Here is a 15,365-nt window from a genome sequence, read left to right on the forward strand (position 1 = left end):
CACGCAGAGCCTGTGCCCACAGAGCCTGAGAAGAGCAGGGGACAACAGGGGCTTCTCAGTCCAGGCCTGGCCGGGCAGCACTCTGAGGGCGTGGGGGACCAATAGTGGGCAAGGCCCACAGGGAGGCCACAGGAGAAGGCGCGGGGGTCTGGGTTCGACCTCTTCCCCATGCAGAGGCCTCGCTCTCCCTCCCCACACGTGAGGCCTGGGCTCGGCACAGGTCTCCAAGAACCAGGGCCCTGGGGTGCCCAGGAGAGGTGCTGGCTCCCACCCCAGGAATGAGTCACCAGCCGGGCCCGCTGCAGCCAGGGCAGAGGCGGGCAGGGCCGCGGCAGGTGGAGGTGTCTTGTTCCTCCTGAGCAGGAAGCCTCCTGCTGAACCTCAACCCCTCAGCCTGCCATTTTCTGTGGGCAGGGACGGCCGGGTCCCAGCATCTGGGGCTTCAGGTGTAGCTCAGTGTGAAAACCCTGGGTTCAGTCCCCCGTATCGCAGCCCCCAGAAGTATGTGTGGGAGCACTGGCCAGCAGAAGGGAAGCAGGGGCTGAGGTCAGGGATGGGGAGGACACGAGGGCACCCACGGGCAGCAGGGAAAGCCGGGCATCCACACCTCAGCTGGTGGCTGAATCACTTCCACCTCCTCAGAGCTGGGGCACCATCCTTGGCCGTCATACCCGGCTCCCAGTCACACCCAGCGTGCGCCCCCCCCACCCCTTGCACTCCCCAAAGGCCACACACAGGTCACAGCGGTGACCCCAGGGGACGCAACTGGATGGTCAGACACCATCCCCAAACATCCACAGACGCCCCCCCACCCATCCCAGCGCAGCAACAACAGGCCCCAGCACATCCCGTAGGCCCAGCAGGGCCAGGCTCGGCCAACCTTGCTCTGAGGACTCGGCCATCACAGGGAGCACACGGGGTTTCGCTATATTAGAGGCACCGTCTCATTCACTCCCAACACTCCGGAGCTCCGGGTCCGGCCAGTGCCGCACGGGGAACTTGTTGCCCTCTGCCCGCGAGCGCAGGTCCAGGACCGGCCACTGTCCCCAGCATGCCTGGTCCCCAAGGCGGCACTCACAGCGGCCAGGTCTGCGTCCAAATCCCAGCCGTAGCACAGCATTCAGGACAACAGCGTCCCACATGACTCTCGAAGCAGCAGGACCTCGTTTGCAGACAAAATGCGCCAGGCCCCGCCCCCAGACAGTGCCAAGGCTCCTGGGGCTCAAGGAGTGGACAGGGCCTCCTCCCATCACAGCCCTGGGCCAAGCAGGTGAGGGCCTGTCTCCCAGAGCTCGGGCCTGGGGACACAAGTCAAGCTGTCCTCCCAGGACATGGAGTCCCAGCCCTCAAAGTCCCATGTACACATCGCTCCCTCTGGCCCAGACGGTACCACCTCCACACATGAGAAAACGCACACTCGGAAAGATTAAGTCTTTGCCTGAGTCCCCAGCCCGTGAGCGGCACAGCCCGGATTCCTGTCCACCTGTGCTTTTGTTCTGGGAGTTTTGTTGTCGTTTTTTTTGTTATTGTTGTTTTATTTGCTGGTACTGGGGATTGAACCCAGGGCCTTTGCACTGAGCTCCATCCCTAACCCCTCTTTATTTTTGGTTCTGAGACAGCGCTTAAGTTACTAAATTGCCCAGGCTACCCTCAAACCTCGGATCCTCCTTCCTCAGCGTCCCACACTGCTGGGGTTACAAGCCTGCATATCTTGGCCCCAGGCAGCTGCCTTGTGGAAATCACCACCACGTCTGTTCCAGAGAAAAGCGGAGAAGCCTCCTGCCCAACTTACCCTGACACAGACAGGGCCATCCTTAATAACAACACTGCTTCTCCTAATGCCACCACCACCCCCCGACCGCAGGGCATTTCCTACTCAGACGTTTCGTGCACTTGTGTCGTGATTCTCGCAACACTACCCTCCCATCACACAGATGAGGAAACGGAGGCACAGAGACTGATGAATTTCCCAGCATCAGCCGCGCCAGATGTTGGCAACACTTAGAAACACAGCTAAAAACAGCCTTGCTCTGCAGTCAGTGCTAAGAATACCATGGGCACAGCAGGAGGGAGGTGCTACGGCCAGGGGCCTCGACCTCCTCTCCTTCCCCTCGCCGGAGCCTGGTGGCCAGCAGTGGGCCGGGATTCTGGCCCCTGGCACTCCTGGCACCAACTGGGTGTGCAGCACCCCGCCTTGCAGGATGGGGACTGCATAGCAGGCAGGAGCTACGGAGAACCACCCCGTCTTGGCAGACCTGGCCAAGACACCTGTTTCTGTTTCTTGCCCAATTTTTTTTTTTTTTTTTGGCTATACTAGGAATCGAACCTAGGGCCTTTGTTTTGAGCTATACCCTCAGCCCCTTTTCTCTTTTTATTTTGAGGCAGAGTCTCCTTATTTTGCTAAGTTCCCCAGCCTGGGCACAAACTTGCGATCCTCCTGCCTCAGCCTTCCAGTGTGCTGGGATATCAGGCCTGTGCCTCCTCCCCAACTCCTACAGTAACATCTCAGCAGGAAGCAAGGCAAACCTCAGCATAGCTCCCCCGGAGCCTCACCTGGGAAGCGGGACCCCAGAGGTGACCCTGAACATCAGCACAGAGGGGCAACTGACTCAGAGTGAGTCAGATCCTGCTAGACCCCACAGCAGAGGTCTCTCCATCTTCCGTGTCCTTGTGGCCCCCAGCAACCATAAGAAAGTCAGGCCCGTGGGCACCTGCGTGTGCAGTGAACACTAACAGCACGGCACGTTCCCATGGGGCCGGGCCACACTTTCCCAACCCAGCACAGACACTGACCAGAAGTTAAGGCCAAAGAAAAAACAATCTCGAGGGCCCTTGGGCTGGGAGAAATCAGCCTCCAGTGTCTCCCAGAGCCATCCCCAGCCTGCCCAAGGGACCAGGACACTAATGCGGGAGCCGGAAGAGGGGCCCTCGGGAAGGGGGAGCAGTTGCACAAGGTGCTCCCAGAACGGTGGGGGAGGGTCTCAGGCTGGGCCCTGGGCCTGGCCCCAGCTCTGCTATGAGTAGCTGCTCAACCTGGGAAAATCCCTTCCTAGGATCCCCTCTAGGCCTTGATTTCTCCATCTGGAAGTGGGACTTTCAGCATCAGTCCTTGATACCCTGGGGCGCACCAGGACAGCGAACTGGAGACGTCCAACGAATGTCGGCAAACGAAAGGCTCTGACAAATCCCGCCGTCAGGGGGACTCACTTTGGTGCTTTTACCTTTCTTCTTGGTACTGAGGATGGAACCCAGAGCCTCATACACACCAGGCAATCACCCTACTACCCTATCACCCTACTACTACCTCATACACCCCAGCCTCCACTGTACTTAAAAAAAAAAAGTGTAAGCCCAGTGCAGCCACACTTGCCTGTAATCCAAACACTCTAGGAGGCTGAGGCAGGACTACAAATCTGAACCCGGTCTGGGCAATTTAGCAAGATCCTGTCTCACAAAAACAAAAACAAAAACAAAAACATTGTATAGTTGTATATAGTTATGGGCTACAAATGTTATGATCTATAGATACAATGAGGAATACATAATTAAATCAAGATAACACACCCCTCACCTCAAATGCTTATCATTTTGGGTATGAGAATGTTGAAAATGTACTATCTTAGCAATTTTGAGATATACAACACACTCCTATTTGCTATATTTACAATGCCATGCAATATATCTTTTTTTTTTTTTTTGGTCTTTTTGAGACAGAGTCTGGCTATGCAGTTCAGGCTGGCCTTGAGCTCACTTTGTAGCCCAGGATGGTCTCGAACTTGCAACACGCAATATATCTGAAAAACCCCCTACTGGCTGGGCATGGTGGCACATGCTTGTAATCCTGGCACTTGAGAGGCTGAGGCAGGAGAATCACCAAAAGTTTGAAGTCAGCCTGGGCTACATACTGAGTTCAAGGCCAACCTGAACTACATAGGGAGATCCTGCCTCAGAAAACCAAAAAAAGAAGAAAAAAAAAAAGAAAGAAAAATGAAACAAAGAAAGAAAAAATAAATAAACCAGTATTCCACGTGTCTAATTAAGGCTTTGCACATTCTGACGGATCTCCCACCCCATCTATTTTAGCTCTGGGCTTTGTTTTTATTCCTATTCTCCCATACTTTCATGTGTGGCCATGAAACCCTTCCACAGAAATTTCTCAGAGACAGTGCCATAGATTTGGGGTCACCAGTTAGAGCCCCTGGGGGCATCAGCAGGAGACAAGGAAGAGCAAAGAGGCCCAAACCCAGGGAGTTGCAGTTCTGGCCGTGTCACTCCCAGCTCACCCAGGACACTGGCTCCATCTGATCCTCACCAGAGGGATGAGGGACAGGCCAGCACGCAGTGTCATACAGCTGAGGCCAGGCCCTAAGAGCCCCCAAAACCAGCCCAGGCCATTGCTGCAGGCAGGATGGTAACGTGGAGGGTTCACTATGTATGAAGCACTTCACAGCCACTGAGTTCTCACAGAGCAAGACCAAGGGTCGGAGAGACCCAGCCACTGTCTAGGCGCCCACAGCTTGTAAGTGGTGCCACCCAGATTTGAACCCTGGCAGTCGGAATCTAGAAACCATGTCCTTGCCGAACTCTGCCACTCACAAGCTGAGTAACCCCAGGAGGACAGACTCAGCCTCTCTGGGCCTCTGTTGTTCCATCTGTACAATGGGGTAATAAAAAGACCTGTGTGTTAGGTTTCTGTGAAGATTAAGTTTGCAAATACACAAAGTCTCAGCACAGAGCTGGCACACAGTAGGTGCTCCAGTTATGCGACCCTTCCTTCCATCATGGGAGATCAAGTCTGAGCCCCTGAGCTGTGTGCTCAGTAGGCTGGCAGCCACCCACAACTTCCTGGAAACTGGCCTCTCAAATCAGTCCTGGGCACATTCCCTCCCCGCACCCGGCTTGGAGGAAGTCACAGTGAATGCACTTGTGACCCCAGCCCCAGCCTACACACAAGCATCCCACACACAGCTGAACGTTCACCTGGAGGGGGCCTTACTTGCCACGCTGGGCTCTGATCTCTAATCCTCATAATGAACCCACGAGGTGGGCACACAGTTGTCAAGTCCATTTTACAGATGGGCAAGTGACCTGCCAGGCTCACACAGCTGGGGAGCTGCAGGGCCGGGGTTGGAACCCGGGCGGGAGGCTCTCAGCCCGATGTTAATGGGCTCTGCAGTGACCTGGCCAGTGCTGGGTCTGTGAACTCTCCAGCAGCTTGAAACCAGCTTGCAGGAGGAGGAAACCAAGCCTCACTCTGACAACTCCTGAGTCTCCCAGCCCCTGCTCTTCTCCTGGAGCCCTGTGCGCCTTGCCTGAGTGCTGCGCGCCTTCGCTCCCCAACTCCCCACGCCTCCTCGCTCACACCTGCGCATGCGCACACATTGCACAGCTCCCCTGCAGGCAGCCGGAGAAGAAAGCCCTGGGTACTCAGCTTGGGGCAGAACCACGCCCCACCACAGCGTTTCCTCATCTTCCCCAGCCCTGTTTGTCACCCAGCCCCCTGCACCTCCGCGGGGAGGAAGTTGCACAATCCCTCGGGGGCTGCAAATGTGGCCCGAGGATTCGCACCCACCCACAGCCCGCCTGAGGCAGAGCCGCGCATCTCACCCGCCCAGGCTCCAGGCCACCAACCAACCAGCCGGGCCTTCTCCCAGCTGCCCAAGGCCCGAGACACCAGGAAGGGGACACAGGCATGGATGTCGCCAGGGCGGAGTCCCCTAGCCCCAGTGTGGCCTAAACCTCACTCACGCCTCCTCCAGCCCCTCAGTGAACCCCGCCATTGCCACCTTCCTGATACCTGCCCTGGAACCCGCATCAGGCACCTGCTCCACTATCTCACTGTAGCCCCCCAAATGGGCTGCCACATGTCAGGTGGGGACTGTGGGCAGGCCCGAGCCACTGTGTGCGGGCTACCTGTGCCCTCTGCCTGGGTCCTCTGCCACCACGATGCTTCTCATCCGGGCGGGGGTGGGGGGAGACTGAGTTTATGTGTCTTTCCAGGGGCATCCCTGAGCTGCTCGGGACCCACCCTGCTCCAGAAAGGCAGGCAGCACGAAGCGGCCCTCACTGGGTTTATGGTTTACTGGGCCTCTCCAGGGAACCTGTTTCAGGAAGGAAGGGAGTGTGCAGAGGTCAGCTGCTCAAGGCTCCTGGAAAACGTAGAGGCCGGTGGGTGGGGGGAGCCAGTCCCGGACCAAGAGGGCAGAGGCCTAGGCTGTGGCCCCACATGTGCCATCCCTGGGACAGAGACCCTGAGGGGCACGAAGGGCACGCGGAGCCCCCGCGCTGACCTCCAGCTCCCACCCCACTGCCTGGACCTGCAGTGAGGCCTCGGATAAGGAACTGATAAGCACCTCTTATCACCCCACAGCCTTGGACTCACATCCAGCTAAGGACAAAGTCAGAAGCGGCTCTGCCTGGGCCCCAGGGCTCCCGGAGAGCCCCTCATTTCTGCAGCCCTCATCAAAAGGCAGGGGCCCTCAGGGAGCAGGAGGCCAAGGCCCCCAGCTCAGGGGACAGGGAAGCCTGCCAGAGGAAGCCGGCCTCTGCAGACGGCATCCCAGGGCCCTCTGCAAACAGCGGGCGCCCAGCCTCTCCCCAGCCCCGCCACAGTGCCCCGGGCCCGAGGAGTGCTAGGGCCACCCCTACTGCTCAGACAAGGAGGCCGGGCTCCGGCAGCCAGCTTTCGGCAGATCTCACCTTCCTGCCGCTTTCTCTACATCAGTTTCTCAATCTCCGCACCCCAGACACCCAGGCCGGATCATCCTTTGCAGGGGCGGATGTCCTGTGCGTTAGGTGCTTAGTGGGACCCCCAGCCAGGCCTCAGGCCCTGCCAGATGTCCCTCAGGGGTAGTAAATTGCCCCTGTGTAAGAACTACTGCTCTGGAAGCAACTTAAAGCTAGGTGCCTGCTTGGTGCTAAACTGACTGGCACACCGGTTCCAGATGTGCCAGGCAAGAGGCCTGAAGGCTGGCGGATCTCTGCGCGTTCCATGCCCTCTGGGAAGAGGCTGCATCCCTGCCCGGCGCTACCACTTGAGGTTTCCCCCCAGTGTCACCCTGTCACCCTCAGGTGATGTGCCAGACCTTCTCTTGCATTTAACATTACAGTGGTCTTTCAAGTATTTTAATCATAGACTCTTATCAGTAAAAAATTTTCAGCACTCCCAATGCATGCCTCTTTCTTCAGAAACTGCGTAAGTAGCCGGGGGTGGTGGTGCACGCCTGTAATCCCAGCACTCAGGAGGCTGAAGCAGGAGGATCGTTATGAGTTCGAGACCAGCCTGGGCTACAGAGTGAGCTCAAGGCCAGACTGAACTGCATAGAGAGACCTGTTTGAATAAGACAAAGAAAGAAAGGAAGAAAGGAAGAAAGGAAGAAAGGAAGAAAGGAAGAAAGGAAGAAAGAAAGAAAGAAAAAAAAAAAAAAGAAAGAAAAAAAAAGAAATTGCATAAGCAATGATCACTTGATATTCCCAGAGGAAGGGTTCCCGGACTCCCTGTGGATCCTGAAATCCATGTGTGCTCCACTTCCTCATATAAAATGGTGTGGTATTTGCGTATTACCCGTGTGCCTTCTCCTATACACTTTACATTCTCTCTAGATGACTTCCAATACCTGGTGCAATTGTAAGACTGTATCTGTCAGGATAGAAAGTTGTTACACTGTATGACTGTTACACTGTACCAGTCAGGACATAAAGTTGTTACACTGCGTTTTTACACTGTATTGTTACACTGTATCATTCAGGACACAAAGAAAAAGTCTCTATGTGTTCTGTAAGATGTAACTTTGTTTTCAAATGTTTTCAGTCTGAGGTTGGTTGAATTCACAGACACAGAGACCATGGGCAGAGAGGGCCAACTGTCTACACTAATACACAAATTTTTATACATGTTAGCAAATACATACAAAAATAGATCTGTTAAAAAGATATGAATGGAAATGGAAATTACATCCATGGTGAGATACTGCTTCTCACCAGCACAGCAGAAATTAAACAGACTAACAACACCCAGCGCTGACAAGGATCTAGGGCAAGCATCACCAGGGAGGAGCAAATTGGTACAACCACTTAAAATATTTCCTGACGCTGAGCTACGTGTGGCATGCTTTGTGCTTGAGCAATTCCACTCCTAATTATATACACTCAGGAAGGAATGTAGGGACCAATGCACTAGGAAACACATACACTTCCTCACACACACACACACACACACACACACAATCTCATAGCTTCACTAGTGAATGGGGAAGGCATGATCCTGGCGTGAACACATTCTGTGTCTTTCCTCTGTATTAAATTCAAAGTCAGGCCCAGCACAGCCGAGACGCAGACACAGCAGGCTGGGTGATAAGGAGCAGCAAGGAGTTGATTATCGTAAAGGTAAGGATAGTGGTTACCTCTGTTTGCACGATAAAGAGATGTCCTAAGCTGATTATCACAGGAGTCAGGATATGGTTATTGCTGGGGAGGGCACACACGTTGATGTTAGGGTTCAAAATACATTCTGCCTCTTCCTCCAGGAGGTGGTTATCTGGGGGTTCACTTTTATGCACATATATTTAGGCTCTTTTCAGCAACTGTACTAGATTGCACCAAAAAAAGGTGGGGGGGGGGAGGAGATATAAATACACAGAAGCTCTAATATTTTCTTCCCACACCTGGCTTTGAAAAATACTATAATTAGGCCCAAAAGGCTGGCTGATAACCTATAATTAGTCACAGGTCTGGAGTATGTGGGGATGCTCGAGGCTGTGCGGAGGCCTCCGCCCCCGCTGCTGGCCTGCTCCTCAGCCCCCGCCAGCAGGATCTGGAAGTTGACTCCAGCAAGGCACCTCAGTCACCCCTTGAACATACCAAAAGAAGGAGGGAGACGGAAAAAGAAAAAAGAGGATGGCGAGAAGACAGAGGGCAGGACAGAGACACAAACATACAGTGTGGGCTGGGGATCCGAGGGCCACACAGACCGAGGTCTCCTTGAGCAGGACCCAGGGCCCTCCCCGCAGGCCACACAGCATTCCAAGCCCAGGCGCAGGCGCTGTGTGTCTGTTGCCGTGTGCTATCCCACTCTGCCTCCGCTGCCAGCCTCTCTGTCCTCTGCAGAGATTCCCGGGCTGGGCTGAGCCCTGCCCTCATTCCCACCCGCCCCGCTTGGCTAGCACAGCGCTGGGCACCCGCGAGGCCAGCAGGACATGCCCGCGGCTGGAATGCTGCCGAAGGCCACGGGGCTCTGGACTGCTGGGTCCCTGGTCCTGGACACCACACTCCTGCCTCTGCTCCCGACAACACAGGGACAGCACCGGCTGGTGGCCAAAACTCCCAGCTCCGCCACCCCAAGCCGCTCCGGCAGAGCCAGCCCACGCTGCCCCAGGCCTGGCGGGCAGCTGAGCACACCTGGCTAGAGCCGGGAGGGACGAGAGACGCGGGGGGTGGACAGTATAGAGTGTCACCTCCTGGGCACTGCACACCCTTCAGGGACTCCAAGGGGCTGAGCAGGTGCTGTCCCCAAACCAATTATAAACAAGGCCGAGGACAGGCTGTGACTTCCCTTAGCAAGCAGGCGCAAACACGCCAGGCCCCACCCCACAGACCAGTGGCACAACGGGGGTGGGGGTGCTGGCAACCTTTCGAGGGGAGGAAGAGACTGTGCCCCATGCCGCCACCAGACGCCAGGCCTGCATCTAGAGGCGGGCGGGGGCTGGGAGAGCACAGCGGGAGGCAGGGGCCGGGGACTCTGTTGAGCTGTGCATGAGGTCCTGGGCATTAGACGGCGATGCCCCTCAGAGTGAGACTGGGGCAAAGCAGTTCTTTGTGCCCCCAGTTCTGAGCACAGCGTGGGGTTATCTTCGCTCATTACCTGCCCAAAGATTTATGGCACCTGTGCTGTATCTGAGGCTCTCTTTCAGGACCAAAAATGCAACGGACCCCCGTCTGGATGGCAGACACTGGAGCGCTCACTCATCTCCGGGCTAGACCCCAAAGCTGAAGGACCTGTCCCCCGCTTCCTCACCTCCTACTGTGCTTTTCCCCGACTCCTGGTTTCCCAGCCAGCCAGTGCCCTCAGGGCCCAGGACCACCAGCGGATGATGAAGACAGGGCCCTCTCCTATGGGGACCCTCTACCTGCCCTCCCAGCACCTCGCTGGGCAAGGACAGGAGAGGACAGCTTCTCTTCGTGGGTAATAAGAATCAGGATTCAGCTAGGCATGGTGATGCACGCCTGAAATCCCAGCACTCGGGAGGCTGAGGCAGGAGGATCATTTCGAGTTTGAGGCCAGCCTGGGCTACAAAGTGAGCTCAAAGCCAGCCTGAACTGCATAGCGAGGCCCTGCCTCAAAAAGACAAAAAAAAAAAAGAAAAAGAAAAAAAGAAGAATCAGGATTCACATGGCGATCCACTACTGGCCCTGGACAAGGCAGGAGGAAGCCATGAAGGAAGGGCCTTTAATAGCTTTACCTGATCCAAGGCAGAAGCCACTGTGATGCCTGCTCTGTTACTCCAGCACCACTCTGCGGGTCCTTCCCGCGCTGTCCTCTGTCCCCTTCCTTCTGTCTGAATCAAGCAGCCCTTCTTTCCTTCCTCTCTTCTTTCTTTCCTTTCTTCCTTTATTTTCCAGTACTGGGGAATGAACCCCGAACCTCTGCACTGAGCTGCATCCCAGCTCCCTTCATTTTTTAATTTTAAAATAAGGTCTTACTAGCTTGCACAGGTTGGGCTCACACTTTTGATCCTCCTGCCTCAGCCTCCCAGAGTGCTGGGCAGCTGGCTAAGCAGCATCTGTTCCTTAAGCACTCTCTCAAACAGAGGGCCCAAGAACCACCCAGTTCCACAGCAGTCAGTTTAACAGAAACTGTGGTCAGGATTCAGTTTGAACATCCCAAGGGTTCCTATTCTGACTTTGTTTGTTTGTTTTTGTCTTTTTGAGGCAGGGTTTTGCTATGCAGTTCAGGCCGGCCTTGAACTCAATTTGTAGCCCAGGCTGGTCTCAAACTCAAAACAATCCTCCTGACTCGGCCTCCCGAGTGCTGGAATTACAGGGGTGCACCACCACACCCGGCCCTATGTTGACTTTTAATCACCACTGTGAGATATTATGAGGGTAGAAACCGTACCTCACCATCGTATTCAGAGGTGATTGACACAGATAAGGTCCCCAAGGTAGGACCCTATGATTGCATCCTAGTGGCTTATAAGTAAAAGGTGAGCCAGGAGTGGTGGCACATGCCACAGAGTAATCCCAGTACTCTAGAGGCTGAGACAGGACAATCACTATGAGTTTGAGACCAGCGTGGGCTACACAGTGAGCTCAAAGCTAGCCTGAACTACAAAGTGATACTCTGTCAAAAAAAAAAAAAAAGGAAAGAAAGAAAAGGGGAGGAGGAGAAGGTGACAGTGAGAGACCAGAGGAACACACACACTCCTATCTCTGGCCATGTGAAGCCCTGTACCATCTCAGGTCTCTGCCAGCAAGATGTCTGTCACCAGATGTGGCCTAATGTCTTTCAACCAGAACTGTGAGCTAAAACAAACCCTACTGCTTTATAAACTTATCCCACCTCTGGTATTTTATTACAGCAACACAAAACAGACTAACTCACGGAGCTTTACACAGAAGCTGGAGGATGGGACACTAATGGCCTCAGAAGAAGTTCTTGCCCCTGAAGGCAAAAGGCCTGACAGGACCATAGCAATCTAAGGCAACACCACAGTCAGGGTGCCTGGGCAGCTGTGGGTGGCTGTCCCGGTGCAGTCTGTGTTCGGAGACTAGCAAACACAGGTTCCAGCCTTGTGGACCAGCAGGACAGCTGAGTGGGGCCTGCTCTGCGGGCCAGGCAGCTCCTCCCTCCTGAGAACTATATTCTGAAGAATGGGTGTAGGGTTGCCCAGGTTTGCTTTTTGACATCAATGCCAGGGATTGGGGTGCAAATGCATTTTGTAAGATTCCCAGGTGAAGGTAAAATCCAGCAGGGAGAAGGACAACACCCTGGGCCCCTGGAAAGCAGGCCCTCGATGGGGAGAGGAGAAACAGGGGCAGCTGCCCTGAGGCATCTGTGGGGCGGCTGGGACTCTGGGTTGGCCACACATCACGCCCCATGTTGGAACCTCAGCCCCCTGCAGAAGAGCTGACAAAGTAGCCCCAAGAAAGCAGGTCAGGGCAGACGGCTGGACATGCTTTCTCCCCCTTGTGCCCAGAGCCAGGGCAGGAAGCCGGCGTCGTGACGCTGCGTGCTGCTCCTGCCACTCTCTGCTGCCCTCTGATCTCACCCACAACCCCCGGCCACCCCACAGCAAAGCATTTCCTGTGGGTGAGATAAGTCTCAGATCCTCCCCTATCGCAGAGATTTTATCTGCCCTCGGTGACATCACAGCTAAGGAGATGGTATCTCCGGTGCAGTGGGGAGGAGTGGCAGAGGACAGCCACAGCTACAGGAGGTGGAAAGCGGCCAGGCCAGATGCTCCCTAAAGAAAGCCAGGGTCAAGGTGGGGGCACTGGAGATGCCCCGGCATCACCAAGTGCCCTAAGCTATTTCATGACATGAAGAGACCCAGCCAGGGTCTTGCGACTGGGGCGTGCGGGTACAGTCGGAGGGACTGCGGCCACTGAGTCAGCAAAGCCGGGTGGAAGGTGCTACTCCCTAGGGCCTCAGACTCAAGGGGAGGCCAGCTCAGGCCCACAGATCTCTACTCCTTTCCCCTCTGACAACGGGAAACAGAGACATGAATGAGCTGCAGGGCGGGCGCCACATTATTCTCAGAGCTGCGTCCGCTTCCGTGCAGGGACACACTTGGCTGTGGCTGCAGCACTACGGGGTCGGGACCGCGAGGATCTACACTCTGCAGGTGTGGAAACCAAGGCAGAGGGGCTAAGCAGCTTCTGCAGGGTCACACAGTGCTGAGCGGCAGATCTGGGATCCCCAGCCGCCTGACCCCAAGCCCACAGTGTCAACAACGCACCCTGACTGGGTTACACTTGGCCTGGGGCTCAGTACATGTGGCTGAGGTTCTGTCCCAAGAAAAACAGCCCAGTGGCATCGTCGAGGCCAGCCTTTGGCTAAAGGCACACTCCACAGACTCCAACAGTCCCCCAGGAAGCCCCCAATATCTTCCCCATCCTAAAGCCTGGACCTTGTCCTGGTGCCCTGGGGAAGGGTCAGTAGAAGGTTTGCATGGATCAGGGTTCACAGATTTGGAAACTGAGGCCAAGCTGAGGGGACTTGCATAGCCACACAGCTGGTCGAGGCAGCATGGAGCCCTTATGACTTTGCTGGTCCCCTTTTTTACCCAAAGATGCCACATCTGACTAAGGAAGTGCCTGATGGCACCATCACCATGGGTTCCCAGACGGCAAGGAACATGACACCAAGCCGGGCACCCCCAACCGTCAGTAAGGGATGCCTTTGCCCTCCTGGACTGTCTGGGGTCTCCAAAGAGGCCCCAAAAACTCTCTCTGGACCCAGCCCCTCTGTTGGCCAGGCAGGACAAGGTCTCACCAGGCCCTTGGGTCCCTTGTGTCAGCAGCTACAAAGAGAAGCCAAAAGCCAGGTTTGGCCCTGAACTGAGAAAAGAAGGACCCCACACCCCCACCTCTTACAGTGGTCCTTGCTAGGGACCAAGAACACGGCCTTTGGAGTTGGCTGGACCTGGGTTAGAATACCAATCCTGCCACTTCCAAGCCATGTGGATCAGTGTAACAAAAACGGTAATTCCTACCTCGATTTAAAGAGTTAACACACAATCGTGGCTGGCAGCTACTGCCTGTAACTCCCTTTTATTATTGTATGTTCTAGGGCAGCATACAGACACGAATGTTCTGTTAACACAACAGTGTGTCACTGTTAACTTGAGTCGATACACATATCTACACAGAGAAATCTACATATCACTCATCTAAGCACACAGCCAAACTTGCACCAACAACATGGACCCCACAGAGCACCACCATGCTCACCACGTACCTGGTACGGCAGGCCCTTAATCCTTTCTATGGCCCGGGAGGCCAACACGTTCTACTCCCTCCTTCCAGACAGGACACCCAGTCCACGAGCAGGTCCTACTGCTCCTGGCTCCCCTACACTTCTGCGGCTGCGGGAACCTGAACTCCCTCCCTGCCCCTGCCAGGGGAGGCCACCCTTGCGTCCACAGTCACCTCCCGGGCAGCCCTCACCAGGCCCCAAGTGCCAACTGCCCTCCATCCCAGGACAAAGGCCCAACCTGGATTCCAGGGCAGCTGCGTTGGGGAAACCCCTGCTGCCTACAGAAACCTGTTGACTTTGAAAAGAGACAGAAGCCGGGGGTGGCTGGGCCACTCCCTTGGGGGCAGGTGCTAAGTAACTCTATAAACTCTGGCTAATAATGCAATTAGGGTCATAAACAGAGCCTCGGGAGAGACCAGGGCCAGCAGCGAGACCCCTGCCCCGGGCTTCCTGGAAACAGGCTGAGGGAGGGGTGGGCTCCTGCCTGCCCTGGCCCCTGGGACTGCCCCACGGCCCATCAGCCCTCCAAAGCCCTGCTGGCTCTCCTAGGCTTCAGGGCCTGCCTGAGCTGTCCTCCGCTCCAGCCCCCATCCCTTCCATGGGACCCGGGACCACGACTTGGGTCTGCATTTGGCTCCAACCCACAGGTCCGGTTAGGGACAAAACAGCCCGCAACTCTCAGGCTGTGCGCACTGAGCTACATTGGCTCCCCTCGGGGAAGCAGCTTTGCACTCTCACCCCAAACGGCCAAGACCCCTTCTGAGTCCCAGCCCTCCTGCCTCAGCAGCCAGCAGGAGGCAGAAAGGCGCCCTGGGAGTTGCTAGCTTCCCCCAGGAATGGAGAGACTGAGGCAGGGGTGCACCTCGGACTACCAGGCAGGGCCCCCAAGGCAGCCCACCCCACCCTTTCGCGCCTTTCCGGGCCAGTAACCAACGCTGGCTGTCACTCCGCAGACGGAGTTCCCCCAGGGCACGGCCCGGGGTGACTGCGTGCGTCCTGCCCTGACCCTGGGTCTGTCTGGAGGGCCTGGGCCAAAGAGCCGGGCCTGCGCCCCACCGCCCTGGAGGAAACCAGGGCCTGGCCCTCCTCACTCCAGAAACCCAAGAGTGTGGGGCCTGGGTAGGTGAAATCTGGCCAGGCGGGTGCAGGGGCCCAGGGCCACGACCCAGAGGCCTCGTCCCCGGCTGGATCGCGCACCCCCTCTGGAGCGGGAGCCGGCGGTCATGAGCCGACACTTCCCAAGGAGCGAGCGCCACGCCAGAGCGCAGCGCTCAAGTTGAGCCCAGAAACTGTCGGCGCGGAACCAAGCCCGGCACAGACCGGCGCGAGGACGGCGGGGCCGGGCCAGGCCAGGGCGGGCGGGGCCGGGACTGGGCAGGGCGGGCGCAGA

At 56.2% G+C, this 15,365-nt stretch overlaps 1 protein-coding gene across 1 annotated transcript in view; it reads right to left on the bottom strand.

Annotated features, from left to right (window-relative positions):
• Tfeb (transcription factor EB) overlaps positions 1–15,365 on the bottom strand; it is a 38,761-nt gene that overhangs the window by 22,324 nt on the left and 1,072 nt on the right. The gene's annotated exons all lie outside the window — the stretch shown is intronic.

The sequence above is a fragment of the Chinchilla lanigera genome, unplaced genomic scaffold (assembly GCF_000276665.1).
Source record: "Chinchilla lanigera isolate Chin_1 unplaced genomic scaffold, ChiLan1.0 scaffold00036, whole genome shotgun sequence".
In the NCBI taxonomy this organism is placed as follows: Eukaryota; Metazoa; Chordata; class Mammalia; order Rodentia; family Chinchillidae; genus Chinchilla; species Chinchilla lanigera.